The sequence below is a fragment of the Ptiloglossa arizonensis genome, chromosome 11, assembly GCF_051014685.1.
Source record: "Ptiloglossa arizonensis isolate GNS036 chromosome 11, iyPtiAriz1_principal, whole genome shotgun sequence".
Lineage (NCBI taxonomy): Eukaryota > Metazoa > Arthropoda > Insecta > Hymenoptera > Colletidae > Ptiloglossa > Ptiloglossa arizonensis.
Window position 1 is genome coordinate 17,662,641 of NC_135058.1, and position 18,479 is coordinate 17,681,119.

Sequence of the window (18,479 nt, forward strand, 5' to 3'; positions counted from 1 at the left end):
CACTTAATAAACTTAAGTAACATGTTAGAAAGCATCTTCTGCATTGAAATTCGATTAATTTCTGATTTCCAACTCTGTGCAGAAGCACAAATTCAAAAACCTCCAAGTTTATCGGGAAATAATTCGTCAGAGAAGCGATAGATGCCGAGACAGGGTATGTTAGCCCATGTATTGGATGTAGATAATAAAATAAAAATTTTTCTACAAAACTAAGAACAATACGCATCATCTATTAACTTCTGATTTCCAACTCTGTGCAGAAGCAAGATTCCAATATAATTTAATGGTCTGAACATTTAATTAACAAGAAAAGCATGGGTGGCACCATCTACGGCAAAATCTTCAAGTTTATCGGGAAATAATTCGTCAGCGAAGCGATAGATGTCGAGACAGGAGATGATAGCCCATGTATTGGATGTAGATAATAAAATAAAAATTTATCCATAAACCTAAGAACAATACGCATCATCTATTAACTTCTGATTTCCAACTCTGTGCAGAAGCAAGATTCCAATATAATTTAATGGTCTGAACATTTAATTAACAAGAAAAGCATGGGTGGCACCATCTACGGCAAAATCTTCAAGTTTATCGGGAAATAATTCGTCAGAGAAGCGATAGATGCCGAGACAGGGTATGTTAGCCCATGTATTGGATGTAGATAATAAAATAAAAATTTTTCTACAAAACTAAGAACAATACGCATCATCTATTAACTTCTGATTTCCAACTCTGTGCAGAAGCAAGATTCCAATATAATTTAATGGTCTGAACATTTAATTAACAAGAAAAGCATGGGTGGCACCATCTACGGCAAAATCTTCAAGTTTATCGGGAAATAATTCGTCAGAGAAGCGATAGATGCCGAGACAGGGTATGTTAGCCCATGTATTGGATGTAGATAATAAAATAAAAATTTTTCTACAAAACTAAGAACAATACGCATCATCTATTAACTTCTGATTTCCAACTCTGTGCAGAAGCAAGATTCCAATATAATTTAATGGTCTGAACATTTAATTAACAAGAAAAGCATGGGTGGCACCATCTACGGCAAAATCTTCAAGTTTATCGGGAAATAATTCGTCAGCGAAGCGATAGATGTCGAGACAGGAGATGATAGCCCATGTATTGGATGTAGATAATAAAATAAAAATTTATCCATAAACCTAAGAACAATACGCATCATCTATTAACTTCTGATTTCCAACTCTGTGCAGAAGCAAGATTCAAATTTAATTTAATGGTGTGATAATTTAATTAACAAGAAAAGCATGGGTGGCACCATCTACGGTAAAATCGTCAATTTTATCGGGAAATAATTCGTCAGCGAAGCGCCAGATGCCGAGACAGGTTATGTTAGCCCATGTATCGGATGTAGATAATAAAATAAAAATTTTTCTATAAAACTAAGAACAATACGCATCATCTATTAACTTCTGATTTCCAACTCTGTGCAGAAGCAAGATTCCAATATAATTTAATGGTCTGAACATTTAATTAACAAGAAAAGCATGGGTGGCACCATCTACGGCAAAATCTTCAAGTTTATCGGGAAATAATTCGTCAGAGAAGCGATAGATGCCGAGACAGGGTATGTTAGCCCATGTATTGGATGTAGATAATAAAATAAAAATTTTTCTACAAAACTAAGAACAATACGCATCATCTATTAACTTCTGATTTCCAACTCTGTGCAGAAGCAAGATTCCAATATAATTTAATGGTCTGAACATTTAATTAACAAGAAAAGCATGGGTGGCACCATCTACGGCAAAATCTTCAAGTTTATCGGGAAATAATTCGTCAGCGAAGCGATAGATGTCGAGACAGGAGATGATAGCCCATGTATTGGATGTAGATAATAAAATAAAAATTTATCCATAAACCTAAGAACAATACGCATCATCTATTAACTTCTGATTTCCAACTCTGTGCAGAAGCAAGATTCCAATATAATTTAATGGTCTGAACATTTAATTAACAAGAAAAGCATGGGTGGCACCATCTACGGCAAAATCTTCAAGTTTATCGGGAAATAATTCGTCAGAGAAGCGATAGATGCCGAGACAGGGTATGTTAGCCCATGTATTGGATGTAGATAATAAAATAAAAATTTTTCTACAAAACTAAGAACAATACGCATCATCTATTAACTTCTGATTTCCAACTCTGTGCAGAAGCAAGATTCCAATATAATTTAATGGTCTGAACATTTAATTAACAAGAAAAGCATGGGTGGCACCATCTACGGCAAAATCTTCAAGTTTATCGGGAAATAATTCGTCAGCGAAGCGATAGATGTCGAGACAGGAGATGATAGCCCATGTATTGGATGTAGATAATAAAATAAAAATTTATCCATAAACCTAAGAACAATACGCATCATCTATTAACTTCTGATTTCCAACTCTGTGCAGAAGCAAGATTCAAATTTAATTTAATGGTGTGATAATTTAATTAACAAGAAAAGCATGGGTGGCACCATCTACGGTAAAATCGTCAATTTTATCGGGAAATAATTCGTCAGCGAAGCGCCAGATGCCGAGACAGGTTATGTTAGCCCATGTATCGGATGTAGATAATAAAATAAAAATTTTTCTACAAAACTAAGAACAATACGCATCATCTATTAACTTCTGATTTCCAACTCTGTGCAGAAGCAAGATTCCAATATAATTTAATGGTCTGAACATTTAATTAACAAGAAAAGCATGGGTGGCACCATCTACGGCAAAATCTTCAAGTTTATCGGGAAATAATTCGTCAGAGAAGCGATAGATGCCGAGACAGGGTATGTTAGCCCATGTATTGGATGTAGATAATAAAATAAAAATTTTTCTACAAAACTAAGAACAATACGCATCATCTATTAACTTCTGATTTCCAACTCTGTGCAGAAGCAAGATTCCAATATAATTTAATGGTCTGAACATTTAATTAACAAGAAAAGCATGGGTGGCACCATCTACGGCAAAATCTTCAAGTTTATCGGGAAATAATTCGTCAGCGAAGCGATAGATGTCGAGACAGGAGATGATAGCCCATGTATTGGATGTAGATAATAAAATAAAAATTTATCCATAAACCTAAGAACAATACGCATCATCTATTAACTTCTGATTTCCAACTCTGTGCAGAAGCAAGATTCCAATATAATTTAATGGTCTGAACATTTAATTAACAAGAAAAGCATGGGTGGCACCATCTACGGCAAAATCTTCAAGTTTATCGGGAAATAATTCGTCAGAGAAGCGATAGATGCCGAGACAGGGTATGTTAGCCCATGTATTGGATGTAGATAATAAAATAAAAATTTTTCTACAAAACTAAGAACAATACGCATCATCTATTAACTTCTGATTTCCAACTCTGTGCAGAAGCAAGATTCCAATATAATTTAATGGTCTGAACATTTAATTAACAAGAAAAGCATGGGTGGCACCATCTACGGCAAAATCTTCAAGTTTATCGGGAAATAATTCGTCAGCGAAGCGATAGATGTCGAGACAGGAGATGATAGCCCATGTATTGGATGTAGATAATAAAATAAAAATTTATCCATAAACCTAAGAACAATACGCATCATCTATTAACTTCTGATTTCCAACTCTGTGCAGAAGCAAGATTCAAATTTAATTTAATGGTGTGATAATTTAATTAACAAGAAAAGCATGGGTGGCACCATCTACGGTAAAATCGTCAATTTTATCGGGAAATAATTCGTCAGCGAAGCGCCAGATGCCGAGACAGGTTATGTTAGCCCATGTATCGGATGTAGATAATAAAATAAAAATTTTTCTACAAAACTAAGAACAATACGCATCATCTATTAACTTCTGATTTCCAACTCTGTGCAGAAGCAAGATTCCAATATAATTTAATGGTCTGAACATTTAATTAACAAGAAAAGCATGGGTGGCACCATCTACGGCAAAATCTTCAAGTTTATCGGGAAATAATTCGTCAGCGAAGCGATAGATGTCGAGACAGGAGATGATAGCCCATGTATTGGATGTAGATAATAAAATAAAAATTTATCCATAAACCTAAGAACAATACGCATCATCTATTAACTTCTGATTTCCAACTCTGTGCAGAAGCAAGATTCAAATTTAATTTAATGGTGTGATAATTTAATTAACAAGAAAAGCATGGGTGGCACCATCTACGGTAAAATCGTCAATTTTATCGGGAAATAATTCGTCAGCGAAGCGCCAGATGCCGAGACAGGTTATGTTAGCCCATGTATCGGATGTAGATAATAAAATAAAAATTTTTCTATAAAACTAAGAACAATACGCATCATCTATTAACTTCTGATTTCCAACTCTGTGCAGAAGCAAGATTCCAATATAATTTAATGGTCTGAACATTTAATTAACAAGAAAAGCATGGGTGGCACCATCTACGGCAAAATCTTCAAGTTTATCGGGACATAATTCGTCAGCGAAGCGATAGATGTCGAGACAGGAGATGATAGCCCATGTATTGGATGTAGATAATAAAATAAAAATTTATCCATAAACCTAAGAACAATACGCATCATCTATTAACTTCTGATTTCCAACTCTGTGCAGAAGCAAGATTCAAATTTAATTTAATGGTGTGATAATTTAATTAACAAGAAAAGCATGGGTGGCACCATCTACAGCAAAATCGTCAATTTTATCGGGAAATAATTCGTCAGCGAAGCGTCAGATGCCGAGACAGGTTATGTTAGCCCATGTATCGGATGTAGATAATAAAATAAAAATTTTTCTATAAAACTAAGAACAATACGCATCATCTATTAACTTCTGATTTCCAACTCTGTGCAGAAGCAAGATTCCAATATAATTTAATGGTGTGAACATTTAATTAACAAGAAAAGCATGGGTGGCACCATCTACGGCAAAATCTTCAAGTTTATCGGGAAATAATTCGTCAGAGAAGCGATAGATGTCGAGACAGCAGATGTTAGCCCATGTATTGGATGTAGATAATAAAATTAAAATTCTTCTATCAAACTAAGAACAATACGCATTACCTATTAGCATCTGATTCCCAACTCTGTGCAGAAGCACAAATTCAAAAATAATTTAATTGGTTAAAAATTGAATTAATCAGAAACGCACGAGCGGCACCATCTACGGTAAAATGTCCAAGCTGGTCGAGAAATAATTTATTAGCCAGGTCCTTGACGGCGAGACAGTAGCTGTTAGACAGTGTATTGGAATGCAGCTGACAAAATATACACTTTTCATAAAAAATATAGACAAACACTTCGTCTAGACGTATACATAGGATGGCATGAATTAACTGTCAGATTCCCTGCGGAAGACTCATTCGTCGTAATATGGGAGTACTATTGACGCGATGAAATACTACTTTTCTATAAAAAATTCAAGTTACACGCGTATTGTATAAATGATAAGAAATAAACAAACTTAATTTAAAATGTCTAACAAACAATTATTACTTCCCATGTGTTAAAAAGTTAATAAACTTTAGCAACATGTTAGAAAGCATCTTCTGCATTGCAAGTCGATTAAAATTAATTTCTATAACCTAGTTAACTCTTTGTAATGAGTCAATTAGATACATAAGTAAAATATATGCATGTAAATAATATGGTAATTGTAACATTAGTATTCGGAAGATTCGTAAATGTTAATAATGATCGAGCAGATAAACAAACATTCACTGAACCCGTTCGCCTTAATAGATTTCCGAACTTGTTTATGTATATTTATCATAATTATTAACAATCGTCCACAGAACCATAGTATGGTCAATTACTAAGAATATCTTGGTTAAAGTAATGGCGGAAGGGTACTTAAATTGATTGAAAATTTTATTAAGGCCAATTGACGCAACTGCCGAATACCTTGTCCGAGGGTATATAAGGAGGTACCGGTTGCGAAAATTTTCATTCCGCGGGGAAATCCCGAGGTGGACGGATTTCTAAAGGCCCGGATGACCAGCCCCGGGACCACCACCAACCAGGACCACCACCGTCGCCATAGGACCTCTCAGCACCGCCACAGGACCCTTCAGCGTCGCCACAGGATCCTTCAGCGGCGCCATAGGACCCCTCAGCGACGCCATCAGAACCCTCAACGCCGTCACAGGAACCCTCAGCGCCGCTACCGGACATCTCAGAGTCACCACAGAACCCATCAGCGGCGCCACACGAGCCCGGACCTAACCCAGACCTAACCCACACCTAACCCAGACCTAACCCAGACCTAACCCAGACCTAACCCAGACCTAACCCAGACCTAACCCAGACCTAACCCAGACCTAACCCAGACCTAACCCAGACCTAACCCAGACCTAACCCACACCTAACCCAGACCTAACCCAGTCCTGACCCCGGAAATAACACGGACCCATCAGCGCCGCCACAGGGCCCCTAAGCGCTGACACAGGACCCCTCAGCGACGCCACAGGACCCATCAGCACCGCCGCAGGGACTCTCAGCGCCGCCACAAGACCCCGGACCAAACACAGACCTAACTCAGGACACCTCACCGCCGCCACAAGGCCCCGGACCTAACCCAGACCTAACCCAGGACCCCTCTACGCCACCACAAGACCCCGGACCTAACCCAGACCTAACCCAGACCTAACCCAGACCAAATCCAGTCCTGACCCAGGAACTAACACGGACCCATCAGCGCCGCCACAGGGCCCCTAAGTGCTGCCACAGGACCTCTCAACGCCGTCACAGGACCCCTCAGCGCCGCTACCGGACATCTCACAGTCACCACAGAACCCCTCAGCGCCGCCACACGACCCTGGACCTAACCCAGACCTAACCCAGACCTAACCCACACCTAACCCAGACCTAACCCAGTCCTGACCCCGGACCTAACCCAGACCTAACCCAGACATAACCCAGACCTAACCCAGACCTAACCCAGACCTAACCCAGACCTAACCCAGACCTAACCCAGACCTAACACAGACCTAACCCAGACCTAACCCAGATCTAACCCAGACGTAACCCAGTTCTGACCCCGGAACTAACTCCGGAACTAACACAGATCCCTCAGCGCTGCCACAGGACCCCTCAGAGTCGCCTCAGTACACTTCAGAGCCGCCCCATGACAACAGACCTAACCCAGACCTAACCCAGACGTAACCCAGTCCTGACCCCGGAACTAACCCCGGAAATTATACAGACCCCTCAGCTACGCGACAGGACCCCTCAGCGCTGCTACCGAAGCCCTTAGCGACGCCACCGGACCCCTCAGCGCCGCCACTGGACCACGGACCTAACCCAGACCTAACCCAGATCCCCAGACCTAACCCAGAACTAAACCAGACCTAACGCAGATCTATCTCAGACGTAATCCAGTCCTGACTACGACCGAACACCGGAACCAACCCGGACCCTTCAGCGACGCCACCGGACCCCTCAGCGGCGCCATATGTCCCCGGACCTAACCTAGACCTAACCCAGACCTAACCCAGACCTAACCCAGACCTAACGCAGATCTAACTCAGACATAACTCAGTCCTGAACCCGACCGAACCCCGGAACTCACCCGGACCCCTCAGCCACGCTACCGGACCCCTCAGCGGCACCACATGACCCCGGACCTAACCCAGACCTAACCCAGAACCCCAGACCTAACCCAGAACTAACCCAGACCTAACGCAGATCTATCTCAGACGTAATCCAGTCCTGACTCCGCCGAACCCCGGAACCAACCCGGACCCTACAGCGACGCCACCGGACCCCTCAGCGGCGCCACATGATCCCGGACCTAACCCAGACCTAACCCAGACCTAACCCAGACCAAACGCAGACTTAACCCAGTCCTGACCCTGGACCTAACACCGGAACTGACCCGGAACCCTCAGCGCCACCACAAACTCCTCATCGCCGCCACAGGGGACCCCAGCGCCACCACAGAACCCCGGACCTAACCCAGAACTAACCCGGAACTAACGCAGATCTAACTCAGACGTAACCCAGTCTTGACCGCGGACCGAACCCCGGAAGTAACCCGGAGACCTCAGCGACACCACTGGACCCCTCAGCGCCGCCACAGGGCCACGGTCCTAACACAGAACACCAGACCTAACCCAGACCTAACCCAGACCTAACCCAGATCTAACCCAGACCTAACTCTGACCTAACCCAGACCTAACCCAGAACTAACCCAGACCTAACGCAGATCTAACTCAGACGTAACCCTGTCCTGACCCCGACCGAACCCCGGAACTCACCCGGGCCCCTCAGCCATGCCACCGCACCCCTCAGCGGCGCCACATGACCCCGGACCTAACCTAGACCTAACCCAGACCAAACGTAGACTTAACCCAGTCCTGACCCCGGGCCTAACACCGGAACAAACTCGGAAACCTCAGCGCCTCCACAAACTTCTCATCACCGCCACAGGGGCTCCCAGCGCCACCACAGAACCCCGGACCTAACCCAGACCTAACCCAGAACTAACCCAGACCTAACGCAGATCTAACTCAGAGGTAACCCAGTCCTGACCGCGGACCGAACCCCGGAAGTAACCCGGAGACCTCAGCCACACCACCGGACCCCTCAGCGCCACCATAGGGTCTCGATCCTAACCCGGAACCCCAGACCTAACCCAGACCTAACCCAGACCTAACTCTGACCTAACCCAGACCTAACCCAGAACTAACCCAGACCTAACGCAGATCTAACTCAGACGTAACCCTGTCCTGACCCCGACCGAACCCCGGAACTCACCAGGGCCCCTCAGCCATGCCACCGCACCCCTCAGCGGCGCCACATGACCCCGGACCTAACCTAGACCTAACCCAGACCAAACGTAGACTTAACCCAGTCCTGACCCCGGGCCTAACACCGGAACAAACTCGGAAACCTCAGCGCCTCCACAAAGTTCTCATCACCGCCACAGGGGCTCCCAGCGCCACCACAGAACCCCGGACCTAACCCAGACCTAACCCAGAACTAACCCAGACCTAACGCAGATCTAACTCAGAGGTAACCCAGTCCTGACCGCGGACCGAACCCCGGAAGTAACCCGGAGACCTCAGCCACACCACCGGACCCCTCAGCGCCACCATAGGGTCTCGATCCTAACCCGGAACCCCAGACCTAACCCAGACCTAACCCAGACCTAACCCAGATCTAATCCAGACCTAACTCAGACCAAACCCAGACATAACCCAGACCTAACCCAGAAGTAACCCAGACCTAACGCAGATCTAACTCAGACGTAACCCAGTCCTGACCGCGGATCGAACCCCAGAAGTAACCCGGAGACCTCAGACACACCACCGGACCCCTCAGCGCCGCCATAGGGTCTCGGTCCTAACCCGGAACCCCAGACCTAACCCAGACCTAACCCAGACCTAACCCAGATCTAACCCAGACCTTACTCAGACCTAACCCAGACCTAACCCAGAACTAACCCAGACCTAACGCAGATCTAACTCAGACGTAACCCAGTCCTGACCGCGGACCGAACCCTGGAAGTAACCCGGAGACCTCAGCGACACCACCGGACCTTCAGCGCCGCCACAGGGCCTCGGTCCTGACCCAGAACCCCAGACATATCCCTGACCTAACCCTGACCAAACCCAGTCCTAACCCAGATCTAACCCAGACCGAACTCAGACCTAACCCAGACCTAACCCAGAACTAACCCAGACCTAACGCAGATCTAGCTCAGACGTTACTCAGTCCTGACCCCGACCGAACCCCGAAACTCACACGGACCCCTCAGCCACGCCACCGGACCCCTCAGCGGCGTCACATGACCTCTGACCTAACCTAGACCTAACCCAGACCAAACGTAGACTTAACCCAATCCTGACCCCGGACCTAACACCGGAATTATACCGGAACCCTCAGCGCCACCACAAACTCCACATCACCGCCACAGGGGCCCCCAGCGCCACCACAAAACCCCGGACCTAACCCAGAACTAACCCAGAACTAACCCAGACCTAACGCAGATCTAACTCAGACGTAACCCAGTCCTGACCCCAGACCGAACCCAGGAAGTAAAACGGAGACCTCAGCGACACCACCGGACCCCTCAGCGCCGCCACAGGTCCTCGGTCCTGACCCAGAACCCCAGACATATCCCTGACCTAACCCTGACCAAACCCAGACCTAACCCAGATCTAACCCAGACCGAACTCAGACCTAACCCAGACCTAACCCAGAACTAACCCAGACCTAACGCAGATCTAGCTCAGACGTTACTCAGTCCTGACCCCGACCGAACCCCGAAACTCACACGGACCCCTCAGCCACGCCACCGGACCCCTCAGCGGCGTCACATGACCTCTGACCTAACCTAGACCTAACCCAGACCAAACGTAGACTTAACCCAATCCTGACCCCGGACCTAACACCGGAATTATACCGGAACCCTCAGCGCCACCACAAACTCCACATCACCGCCACAGGGGCCCCCAGCGCCACCACAAAACCCCGGACCTAACCCAGACCTAACCCAGAACTAACCCAGACCTAACGCAGATCTAACTCAGACGTAACCCAGTCCTGACCCCAGACCGAACCCAGGAAGTAAAACGGAGACCTCAGCGACACCACCGGACCCCTCAGCGCCGCCACAGGTCCTCGGTCCTAACCCAGAACCTCAGACCTAACCCAGACCTAACCCAGATCTAACCCAGACCTAACTCAGACCTAACCCAGACCTAACCCAGAACTAACCCAGTCCTAACGCAGATCTAACTCAGACGTAACCCAGTCCTGACCCCGACAGAACCCCGGAACTCACCCGGACCCCTCAGCCACGCCACCGGACCCCTCAGCGGCGCCACATGACCCCGGACCTAACCTAGACCTAACCCAGACCAAACGTAGACTTAACCCAGTCCTGACTCCGGACCTAACACCGGAACTAGCCCGGAACCCTCAGCGACACCACAAACTTCTCATCACCGCCACAGGGGCCCCCAGCGCCACCACAGAACCCCGGACCTAACCCAGACCTAGCCCAGAACTAACCCAGACCTAACGCAGATCTAACTCAGAAGTAACCCAGTCCTGATCCCGGACCGAACCCCGGAAGTAAATCGGAGACCTCAGGGACACCACCGGACCCCTCAGCGCCGCCACAGGGCCTCGGTCCTAACGCAGAACCCCAGACCTAACCCAGACCTAATCCAGACCTAACCCAGATCTAACCCTGACCTAACTCAGACCTAACCCAGAACTAACCCAGACCTAACGCAGATCTAACTCAGACGTTACTCAGTCCTGACCCCGACCGAACCCCGAAACTCATCCGGACCCCTCAGCCACGCCAACGGTCCCCTCAGCGGCGCCACATGACCCCGGACCTAACCCAGACCTAACCCAGACCAAACGTAGACTTAACCCAGTCCTGACCCCGGGCTTAACACCGGAACTAACCCGGAAACCTCAGGGCCAACACAAACTCCTCATGACCGCCACAGGGGCCCCCAGCACCACCACAGAATCCCGGACGTAACCCAGACCTAACCCAGAACTAACCCAGACCTAACGCAGATCTAACTCAGGAGTAACCCAGTCCTGACCCCGGACCGAACCCCGGAAGTAAACCGGAGACCTCAGCGACACCACCGGACCCCTCAGCGCCGCCACAGGGCCACGGTCCTATCCCAGAACCCCAGACCTAACCCAGACCTAACCCAGACCTAACCCAGACCTAACGCTGACCTAACCCAGACGTAACCCAGTCCTGAGCTCGGAACTAACTCCGAAACTAGTTGTACCGGTATTGTATAAATGATAAGATGTAAACAAACTTAATTTAAAATGTATAACAGTCAATTATTACTTCGTATGTTGGAAAAAGTTAATAAACTTAAACAACATGTTAGAAAGCATCTTCTGCATGGAAATTTGATTAAAATTAATTTCTATGACCTCGTTAACTCTTTGTAATGAGTGAATTTAGATACAGAAGTAAATAATATGCATGTAAATAATATGATAATTGTAACATTAATATTCGGAAGTTTCGTAAATGTTAATAATGATCGAGGAGATGAACAAGCATTCACTGAACCCGATCGCCTTAATAGATTTCCGAATTTTTTTAGGTATATTTATCATAATTATTAACAATCGTCCGCAGGACGATAGTATTGTCAATTACTAAGAATATCCTGGTTAAAATAATGGCGGAAGTGTACTTAAATTGATTCAAAATTACTTTAAGACCAACTGACGCAACTGCCGAATTACCTTGTCCGAGGGTATATAAGGAGGTACCGGTTGCGAAAATTTTCATTCCGCGGGGAGATCTCGAGGTGGACGGATCTCCAAAGGCCCGGAGGACCAGCCCGGACCAGCCTGGACCAGCCTCAGGACCCCACCTCCCGAGGAACCCCCCACCGACCCAGGACCCCCCACCACCCCAGGACATTTCAGCGCCCAAGGACCCTCACCGGCCCAGGAGCCCCCACCGCCCGAGGACCACCACCGCATCAGGACCACCACCGCATCAGGAGCCCCACCGCACCAGGAGCCCCCATCGCCACAGGAGCCCCCACCGCCGCCGGAGCCCCCACCGCCCCAGGAGGCCCCACCGCCACTGGAGCGCCCACCGACCCAGGGCCCACGACCGCCACAGGAGCCCCCATCGTCCCCTGGACCCCTACCGTCCCCTGGACCCGCACCGTACCCTGGACCCCCACCGATCCCTGGATCCCCCATCGCCCGAACACCCCCCAACACGCCCAGGACCCTCCACCGTCCCAGGAGCCGCCACCGCTCCAGGACCCCCAACGCTCCAGGATCCTCCCACACCCCCCAACACCCCAAGGACCCCCAATACCGCCAGGACCCCCACCGCCTGCAGGAATACCACGGTCTCCAGGACACCACTTCCCCCAGGTTAGGACCGGGTTAGGTCCGGGTTAGAACCGGGTTAGGACCGGGTTAGGTCCGGGTTAGAACCGGGTTAGGACCGGGTTAGGTCCGGGTTAGAACCGGGTTAGGACCGGGTTAGGTCCGGGTTAGAACCGGGTTAGGACCGGGTTAGGTCCGGGTTAGAACCGGGTTAGGACCGGGTTAGGTCCGGGTTAGAACCGGGTTAGGACCGGGTTAGGTCCGGGTTAGAACCGGGTTAGGACCGGGTTAGGTCCGGGTTAGAACCGGGTTAGGACCGGGTTAGGTCCGGGTTAGAACCGGGTTAGGACCGGGTTAGGTCCGGGTTAGAACCGGGTTAGGACCGGGTTAGGTCCGGGTTAGAACCGGGTTAGGACCGGGTTAGGTCCGGGTTAGAACCGGGTTAGGACCGGGTTAGGTCCGGGTTAGAACCGGGTTAGGACCGGGTTAGGTCCGGGTTAGAACCGGGTTAGGACCGGGTTAGGTCCGGGTTAGAACCGGGTTAGGACCGGGTTAGGTCCGGGTTAGAACCGGGTTAGGACCGGGTTAGGTCCGGGTTAGAACCGGGTTAGGACCGGGTTAGGTCCGGGTTAGAACCGGGTTAGGACCGGGTTAGGTCCGGGTTAGAACCGGGTTAGGACCGGGTTAGGTCCGGGTTAGAACCGGGTTAGGACCGGGTTAGGTCCGGGTTAGAACCGGGTTAGGACCGGGTTAGGTCCGGGTTAGAACCGGGTTAGGACCGGGTTAGGTCCGGGTTAGAACCGGGTTAGGACCGGGTTAGGTCCGGGTTAGAACCGGGTTAGGACCGGGTTAGGTCCGGGTTAGAACCGGGTTAGGACCGGGTTAGGTCCGGGTTAGAACCGGGTTAGGACCGGGTTAGGTCCGGGTTAGAACCGGGTTAGGACCGGGTTAGGTCCGGGTTAGAACCGGGTTAGGACCGGGTTAGGTCCGGGTTAGAACCGGGTTAGGACCGGGTTAGGTCCGGGTTAGAACCGGGTTAGGACCGGGTTAGGTCCGGGTTAGAACCGGGTTAGGACCGGGTTAGGTCCGGGTTAGAACCGGGTTAGGACCGGGTTAGGTCCGGGTTAGAACCGGGTTAGGACCGGGTTAGGTCCGGGTTAGAACCGGGTTAGGACCGGGTTAGGTCCGGGTTAGAACCGGGTTAGGACCGGGTTAGGTCCGGGTTAGAACCGGGTTAGGACCGGGTTAGGTCCGGGTTAGAACCGGGTTAGGACCGGGTTAGGTCCGGGTTAGAACCGGGTTAGGACCGGGTTAGGTCCGGGTTAGAACCGGGTTAGGACCGGGTTAGGTCCGGGTTAGAACCGGGTTAGGACCGGGTTAGGTCCGGGTTAGAACCGGGTTAGGACCGGGTTAGGTCCGGGTTAGAACCGGGTTAGGACCGGGTTAGGTCCGGGTTAGAACCGGGTTAGGACCGGGTTAGGTCCGGGTTAGAACCGGGTTAGGACCGGGTTAGGTCTGGGTTAGGTCTGGGTTAGGTCTGGGTTAGGTCCGGGTTAGGTCTGGGTTAGGTCTGGGTTAGGTCTGGGTTAGGTCTGGGTTAGGTCTGGGTTAGGTCTGGGTTAGGTCTGGGTTAGGTCTGGGTTAGGTCTGGGTTAGGTCTGGGTTAGGTCTGGGTTAGGTCTGGGTTAGGTCTGGGTTAGGTCTGGGTTAGGTCTGGGTTAGGTCTGGGTTAGGTCTGGGTTAGGTCTGGGTTAGGTCTGGGTTAGGTCTGGGTTAGGTCTGGGTTAGGTCTGGGTTAGGTCTGGGTTAGGTCTGGGTTAGGTCTGGGTTAGGTCTGGGTTAGGTCTGGGTTAGGTCTGGGTTAGGTCTGGGTTAGGTCTGGGTTAGGTCTGGGTTAGGTCTGGGTTAGGTCTGGGTTAGGTCTGGGTTAGGTCTGGGTTAGGTCTGGGTTAGGTCTGGGTTAGGTCTGGGTTAGGTCTGGGTTAGGTCTGGGTTAGGTCTGGGTTAGGTCTGGGTTAGGTCTGGGTTAGGTCTGGGTTAGGTCTGGGTTAGGTCTGGGTTAGGTCTGGGTTAGGTCTGGGTTAGGTCTGGGTTAGGTCTGGGTTAGGTCTGGGTTAGGTCTGGGTTAGGTCTGGGTTAGGTCTGGGTTAGGTCTGGGTTAGGTCTGGGTTAGGTCTGGGTTAGGTCTGGGTTAGGTCTGGGTTAGGTCTGGGTTAGGTCTGGGTTAGGTCTGGGTTAGGTCTGGGTTAGGTCTGGGTTAGGTCTGGGTTAGGTCTGGGTTAGGTCTGGGTTAGGTCTGGGTTAGGTCTGGGTTAGGTCTGGGTTAGGTCTGGGTTAGGTCTGGGTTAGGTCTGGGTTAGGTCTGGGTTAGGTCTGGGTTAGGTCTGGGTTAGGTCTGGGTTAGGTCTGGGTTAGGTCTGGGTTAGGTCTGGGTTAGGTCTGGGTTAGGTCTGGGTTAGGTCTGGGTTAGGTCTGGGTTAGGTCTGGGTTAGGTCTGGGTTAGGTCTGGGTTAGGTCTGGGTTAGGTCTGGGTTAGGTCTGGGTTAGGTCTGGGTTAGGTCTGGGTTAGGTCTGGGTTAGGTCTGGGTTAGGTCTGGGTTAGGTCTGGGTTAGGTCTGGGTTAGGTCTGGGTTAGGTCTGGGTTAGGTCTGGGTTAGGTCTGGGTTAGGTCTGGGTTAGGTCTGGGTTAGGTCTGGGTTAGGTCTGGGTTAGGTCTGGGTTAGGTCTGGGTTAGGTCTGGGTTAGGTCTGGGTTAGGTCTGGGTTAGGTCTGGGTTAGGTCTGGGTTAGGTCTGGGTTAGGTCTGGGTTAGGTCTGGGTTAGGTCTGGGTTAGGTCTGGGTTAGGTCTGGGTTAGGTCTGGGTTAGGTCTGGGTTAGGTCTGGGTTAGGTCTGGGTTAGGTCTGGGTTAGGTCTGGGTTAGGTCTGGGTTAGGTCTGGGTTAGGTCTGGGTTAGGTCTGGGTTAGGTCTGGGTTAGGTCTGGGTTAGGTCTGGGTTAGGTCTGGGTTAGGTCTGGGTTAGGTCTGGGTTAGGTCTGGGTTAGGTCTGGGTTAGGTCTGGGTTAGGTCTGGGTTAGGTCTGGGTTAGGTCTGGGTTAGGTCTGGGTTAGGTCTGGGTTAGGTCTGGGTTAGGTCTGGGTTAGGTCTGGGTTAGGTCTGGGTTAGGTCTGGGTTAGGTCTGGGTTAGGTCTGGGTTAGGTCTGGGTTAGGTCTGGGTTAGGTCTGGGTTAGGTCTGGGTTAGGTCTGGGTTAGGTCTGGGTTAGGTCTGGGTTAGGTCTGGGTTAGGTCTGGGTTAGGTCTGGGTTAGGTCTGGGTTAGGTCTGGGTTAGGTCTGGGTTAGGTCTGGGTTAGGTCTGGGTTAGGTCTGGGTTAGGTCTGGGTTAGGTCTGGGTTAGGTCTGGGTTAGGTCTGGGTTAGGTCTGGGTTAGGTCTGGGTTAGGTCTGGGTTAGGTCTGGGTTAGGTCTGGGTTAGGTCTGGGTTAGGTCTGGGTTAGGTCTGGGTTAGGTCTGGGTTAGGTCTGGGTTAGGTCTGGGTTAGGTCTGGGTTAGGTCTGGGTTAGGTCTGGGTTAGGTCTGGGTTAGGTCTGGGTTAGGTCTGGGTTAGGTCTGGGTTAGGTCTGGGTTAGGTCTGGGTTAGGTCTGGGTTAGGTCTGGGTTAGGTCTGGGTTAGGTCTGGGTTAGGTCTGGGTTAGGTCTGGGTTAGGTCTGGGTTAGGTCTGGGTTAGGTCTGGGTTAGGTCTGGGTTAGGTCTGGGTTAGGTCTGGGTTAGGTCTGGGTTAGGTCTGGGTTAGGTCTGGGTTAGGTCTGGGTTAGGTCTGGGTTAGGTCTGGGTTAGGTCTGGGTTAGGTCTGGGTTAGGTCTGGGTTAGGTCTGGGTTAGGTCTGGGTTAGGTCTGGGTTAGGTCTGGGTTAGGTCTGGGTTAGGTCTGGGTTAGGTCTGGGTTAGGTCTGGGTTAGGTCTGGGTTAGGTCTGGGTTAGGTCTGGGTTAGGTCTGGGTTAGGTCTGGGTTAGGTCTGGGTTAGGTCTGGGTTAGGTCTGGGTTAGGTCTGGGTTAGGTCTGGGTTAGGTCTGGGTTAGGTCTGGGTTAGGTCTGGGTTAGGTCTGGGTTAGGTCTGGGTTAGGTCTGGGTTAGGTCTGGGTTAGGTCTGGGTTAGGTCTGGGTTAGGTCTGGGTTAGGTCTGGGTTAGGTCTGGGTTAGGTCTGGGTTAGGTCTGGGTTAGGTCTGGGTTAGGTCTGGGTTAGGTCTGGGTTAGGTCTGGGTTAGGTCTGGGTTAGGTCTGGGTTAGGTCTGGGTTAGGTCTGGGTTAGGTCTGGGTTAGGTCTGGGTTAGGTCTGGGTTAGGTCTGGGTTAGGTCTGGGTTAGGTCTGGGTTAGGTCTGGGTTAGGTCTGGGTTAGGTCTGGGTTAGGTCTGGGTTAGGTCTGGGTTAGGTCTGGGTTAGGTCTGGGTTAGGTCTGGGTTAGGTCTGGGTTAGGTCTGGGTTAGGTCTGGGTTAGGTCTGGGTTAGGTCTGGGTTAGGTCTGGGTTAGGTCTGGGTTAGGTCTGGGTTAGGTCTGGGTTAGGTCTGGGTTAGGTCTGGGTTAGGTCTGGGTTAGGTCTGGGTTAGGTCTGGGTTAGGTCTGGGTTAGGTCTGGGTTAGGTCTGGGTTAGGTCTGGGTTAGGTCTGGGTTAGGTCTGGGTTAGGTCTGGGTTAGGTCTGGGTTAGGTCTGGGTTAGGTCTGGGTTAGGTCTGGGTTAGGTCTGGGTTAGGTCTGGGTTAGGTCTGGGTTAGGTCTGGGTTAGGTCTGGGTTAGGTCTGGGTTAGGTCTGGGTTAGGTCTGGGTTAGGTCTGGGTTAGGTCTGGGTTAGGTCTGGGTTAGGTCTGGGTTAGGTCTGGGTTAGGTCTGGGTTAGGTCTGGGTTAGGTCTGGGTTAGGTCTGGGTTAGGTCTGGGTTAGGTCTGGGTTAGGTCTGGGTTAGGTCTGGGTTAGGTCTGGGTTAGGTCTGGGTTAGGTCTGGGTTAGGTCTGGGTTAGGTCTGGGTTAGGTCTGGGTTAGGTCTGGGTTAGGTCTGGGTTAGGTCTGGGTTAGGTCTGGGTTAGGTCTGGGTTAGGTCTGGGTTAGGTCTGGGTTAGGTCTGGGTTAGGTCTGGGTTAGGTCTGGGTTAGGTCTGGGTTAGGTCTGGGTTAGGTCTGGGTTAGGTCTGGGTTAGGTCTGGGTTAGGTCTGGGTTAGGTCTGGGTTAGGTCTGGGTTAGGTCTGGGTTAGGTCTGGGTTAGGTCTGGGTTAGGTCTGGGTTAGGTCTGGGTTAGGTCTGGGTTAGGTCTGGGTTAGGTCTGGGTTAGGTCTGGGTTAGGTCTGGGTTAGGTCTGGGTTAGGTCTGGGTTAGGTCTGGGTTAGGTCTGGGTTAGGTCTGGGTTAGGTCTGGGTTAGGTCTGGGTTAGGTCTGGGTTAGGTCTGGGTTAGGTCTGGGTTAGGTCTGGGTTAGGTCTGGGTTAGGTCTGGGTTAGGTCTGGGTTAGGTCTGGGTTAGGTCTGGGTTAGGTCTGGGTTAGGTCTGGGTTAGGTCTGGGTTAGGTCTGGGTTAGGTCTGGGTTAGGTCTGGGTTAGGTCTGGGTTAGGTCTGGGTTAGGTCTGGGTTAGGTCTGGGTTAGGTCTGGGTTAGGTCTGGGTTAGGTCTGGGTTAGGT